This window comes from Pteropus alecto, unplaced genomic scaffold (genome assembly GCF_000325575.1).
Source record: "Pteropus alecto unplaced genomic scaffold, ASM32557v1 scaffold81, whole genome shotgun sequence".
Lineage (NCBI taxonomy): Eukaryota > Metazoa > Chordata > Mammalia > Chiroptera > Pteropodidae > Pteropus > Pteropus alecto.
This window is the reverse complement of record NW_006433378.1, coordinates 12,234,973-12,239,967: the sequence shown is the minus strand read 5'-3', so window position 1 is coordinate 12,239,967 and position 4,995 is coordinate 12,234,973. Positions and strand designations below refer to the sequence as shown.

Here is a 4,995-nt window from a genome sequence, read left to right as displayed (position 1 = left end):
GTGGAGGCTCAGATGGAGAATCTGTCTCATGCCTCTCTTCTTTCTTCTGCTGGTTTCCTGCAATCCTTGGCATCCATAGCTTATGAGTCATTTCAGTCTACCTTTATCCTCACGTGGCTTTCTTTCTTGTCTGTGTGTTTCCAAAGCTTCTCCTTCTTATAAGGTCTCCGATTAGTTGAATTTAGGGCCCATTCTATTCAGCATGGCCTCATCTTAAGTAATTACTACTGCAAAGACCCTATTTCCAAAAACGTACACATTCTGCAGTTTCAGGTGGACATAAATTTTGAGAGACCCTATTAAATATGTAGGAACACTATTTAACCCAGTACAATTCACTCTCGGCGTCCTCCCCAGAATTCATGTCTGTCCCACAGGCAAATTACATTCACTCATCCCTCAAAATCTTAGCCTTTTGCTAGTGTTAATTCTAAATCTAAAATCTCATCTTCTTTGAGTCATCCTTCTCTTTTTTTTTAAGAATAATGCATGTTCACAGCCAAGTAACTCTATCATCTCATTTTCTGCTTATAGAACCCCAGAAGTCCAACAACTTTCTTTCATTTTATTCTATTTCTGTTGCTTTCAGTTCAAATTAGCAGTTTTCTGTTTTATGTTGTTTTTCAATATAACATTTTAAATTGAGAATTTTCCAAATCATGAAGTTCTTGTTCCTTTTTACTTGACTGTTTCTTCCTCAATTTCTCACTTTCCTCTTACATTTTACTATAAACAACAAGGGGAAACAAAGTCACATCATCCATACTTTGTTCAGAAATCTCCACTAAACATCCAGGCTGAACGCTTACAAGTTCTACTTTCCACTCAACACTAGAACACAATTTAGTAATTTTTTTCTGCTACTTATTAACGAGGGTCACTTTCCTTCAATATCTATTAACATGCTTCTCATTTCCATGTGAAGTCTTACCAGAAGCAACTTTAACATTTATATTTCTACCAACATTCTGTCCTTGATGATATATGTATTCTTGAAGACTTGAAGCTTTTTCTACAACTGTTCTCACTTCTTTCTGAGTTCTGAGCTCTCACCAGGATGGCCTTTAACATCCATATTTCTATCAATAGTCTCTTCAAGGCAATTGAGTCTTTTTATTATGCACCTCAAAACTTCCAGCCTTTACCCATTATCCAACAACAAATTTCATATCATTTATGTAATTTAAGTATTTGTTATAGCAGCACTCCAATTCTTGACACCCAAGTCTGTACCAGTCAACGTCCTCCAGAGAAACAGAACCAATAAGATATGAAGATATAGATTTAGATAAATTTAGACTTGAATATAAATATGCATATGGATGTAAACATGGATATTTAAACAGCAATTTAATTTAAGGAATTGGCTCACATAGAGGCTGGCAAGTTTAAAATCTGTAGGGCAGGTCAGCAGCCTGGAAATTCATGCGGGAATCGGTGGTACAGTCTTGAGGTAGAATGTTTTCTTCTCTGGGAAACCTCATTTCTTGTTCTTAAGGCCTTTAACTGGTTGGATGAAGCTTACTCATATTGTGGAGATTAACCTCTTTTACTTAAAGTCAACTGATTGTGTTAACCACACATTTTTGGGTAAAACCCAGCCTTCCTCCTATGTTTCTTTATTCTCATACTACTATCACATTCACAGTACTTCTGATATTGGAGGTATGAGAGTTTTACTCCACCAAGCAACTCCCTGTGACACCAGCTGGGTGTCCTTCAAGTTAACTCAATTCTGACACTATCGACCTAGAGATAGCATCAGATCCCACAGGGTAAGGACTCAGTCCATCAAGACTGCTCCCACCCACTTGAAATGCCAGTTCAAGTTCAGATTATCACCTGTGCTTCTGACCAATTGGCTATAAATCTGAGGTTCCCACCACTTCCTCCTCAGGTTTGATTAATTTGCTAGGGCTGCTCACAAAACTCAGAGAGACACTTACATTTATTTACCTGTTTATTATTATTATTTTATATTATTTATTATTATTTACGCCTACAGCACCTGGTCTTCCTAGGTGGTCTCCCATCCAAGTACTAACCAGGCCCGACCCTGCTTAGCTTCCGAGATCAGACATTGGGCTTGTTCAGTGTGGCATGGCCATAGACCATGGACCATGGCTCCAGTGGGGCACAAACCCAGGATCTTCTGCGTGTAAAGCAGACGTGCTAACTGCTACACTATGGAACCACGTCCTATTTATCTGTTTATTAAAGGAAATTATAAAGAATACAGATGAATGGCTAAATGAGGAGATACATAGGACAAGTTCTGGGAGTTTTTTGAGCTCAGGGGCCTCTGTCCCTGAGGAATTGGAGTGTGTCACCCTCCTGGTATTCAGGAGTGTTCATCAACCTGGATCTCCCCAAACCTCACACTTTGGTGATTTTTGTGAAGGCTTCATCATGTAAGCATGATTATCATTAACTCCATTTTTAGCCCTTTTCCCTACTCAAGGGAATAGAAAGCCTGGCTAAAAATTCTAAGCTTCTAATCATGGCTTGATATTTCTAGTGACTAACCCCCATCTGAAAGCCATGTAGGAGTCCAACCAAAGTCACAACATTAGAACAAAAGACAATCCTATCACCCAAAAAAGTATAATAATTTCAGAAGCCTTGCGTCAGGAACCGGGATTAAAGACCAAATATTAGAATAAAAGGTGTTCCGAGAGCTCTTATCACTTAGAAAATTACAAGGGTTTCAGAAGCTCTGTGCTATGAACTGGGGGCAGAGACCAGTATATATTTTCTGTTCTTTAACATCAGATTCACAAAATGCCTTCACATCAACCTAGATTTAGTGGTTGATTAAATAACTGAGTACTATAGTCTAGCAAGGTTGACACATGTAATTAGCATTACATGTGATATACAAATTTTGTTTTTTAAGGCACATAATAAGGTTTTATTGTAAAATTAATCCATGTACAAATAAATTTTTGAAGAAAACACATTTCATATGTTACTCATCTTGAGATAAATTTAAAAAATATTACACAAAGCTAACGACACAGGATATATTTACTCACCATTGTGTCTAAAATTAAAGTTGTTTAAAGAACCACATTGTTGTCACCTAAACTACAACTTTACAAATATGTTTTTAAATTAACTTATTTAATAGTTAAACTAAATAAAGCTTATGAATTTTATATAGTGAATTTGTCCTTAACTTTTATGTTGCTAATGGTCTCAATTTCTGTTTTGCTAAAATAATCTTTCTTTTGTTTTAGGATTCCAGCTAGTCTTAAGGAATTTCAATAATTCTAGTTACAAAATAGATTCATGAGAAGCTTAACTTCCATGACAAACACTGAAAGAATCATGAGTTGCTTTAATTATTTACTCCATATACATATTCCAACTATTCTCTATATGTGTTCTGTGGAGGGGAAATAGAATAGCACTTTCTGGGTCTTTCTAAAATTATGAAAGTTTTAGTTTAAAATTGAGTTAGTCAACTAGGAAAACATTGAGTAATAGGAGGTTATTTTCTAATGATAGCCTCTCATTTCACAGATTTAAGTCCATTCATTATTTAATTTAATACATGTTCACTTGCAGATATAATTTACAAAAATAAACAGTTTAGCATGACTGAGTTTATGTATGTATTCAAAGGATAAATACTGTCTAAATCATTTTACAAAGTGCAAATAAGCCCACAATAAATGGATTTTCTTTTGACCTTTTTCTTTTCTAATTACCATACCAGAATTGGTCATCCAGGAAGTAAATGATAATAATTTTGTAGGCCAGGTGCCTCCATGCATTACACAACTGCTTATTGTTTGGTAAGTAAAATGGATGGGATGTGCAGGGAGAGTTCTAGCAGCATGGCTGGACAGAGCCATTACTGTAGCACTATTGTTGCATTTTAAATCTTATAATGGAAAATAAACATAAATATAATAAATAAACATAAAGAATCATTAGACCTCTGGATAAATACCAAAGAAGTCATATTATTATTTTTGCTTCTTGTGATTGGCTCTGATAATATTATAATGATATATCAATATTTAGCTGTTAACCACTTCCACATATTTATGTTGTCTCCTCATCAAAGGAAATAAAACATTCATAAACAAGCACTTATTAAGTCCCTTTTAATGTTCTGCAGATGATATCAACTCTTATTACAGGCATAGAAAGAGGCTTTTGCAATAAATGAGGAGACAATACAGGACAGTGGTTGTCTACGGATTCTCCAAAGAAAAAAGAAACCATAAGATGTCTGACTCCACTGATAAGTCCACTCCACTTATAATCTTTTTTTTTAATTACTTTGGCCAAGTTAACTCATTCCTCTATCTCACATACCATATTATAATATGGGAATAATAATAATAATATCTATTTCTTAATGCATAATAAAGAATAATTAATTGAGATAACATACATAAAACACTCATAATGTAGGTTGGCATTAAATTCTCATTTGATATTATCCTCTAAATTTAAACATTCAGAAGAGTTTTATATGTATTAAGGATCTATTATATCACATTTTCTTTAAACACATCTTCTTCTTGTTTTCCTCCCTGTCAATACTATTCACAGTGCTTGCTAAACCTCCTTTCTGTTTTAAGCCAACACCTCCAAAGGTAACAGCCATTTCATAGAATTTCAGTTAACAGCCTTAAATGAAACCCACTTACTGTCTACTGATACAGTTTCTATCCTGGTCTTTTTCCCAAGGTTCTCATTCAAAAGTCCCCGTAGGGAACTGGGTGACTACTTAAGAAAGACGTGGTGTGTGTGAGTGGTTTGCATTAAGCATTCTCCTTTTTCTCCACAGTCATGGATGGATCCTACTTTTCTACTAAAATTTAAATTATCTAACATAAGATTCATGCTCTAAGCTCTTAGACAATCTGCTCCCTTTCTATTTTTATTTATTACTGGACCCAAATTGATGACCTCAAATGATTTGAGCACTTTGGAAACTTTGACTTACTCTTACTCCAGTGATCATCCGAAGTTCCG

At 35.1% G+C, this 4,995-nt stretch overlaps 1 pseudogene; it reads right to left on the bottom strand.

Moving 5' to 3' along the window:
• Positions 1-1,996: 1,996 nt before the first annotated feature.
• On the bottom strand, positions 1,997-2,112 carry LOC112476880 (annotated as a pseudogene).
• Positions 2,113-4,995: the final 2,883 nt, after the last annotated feature.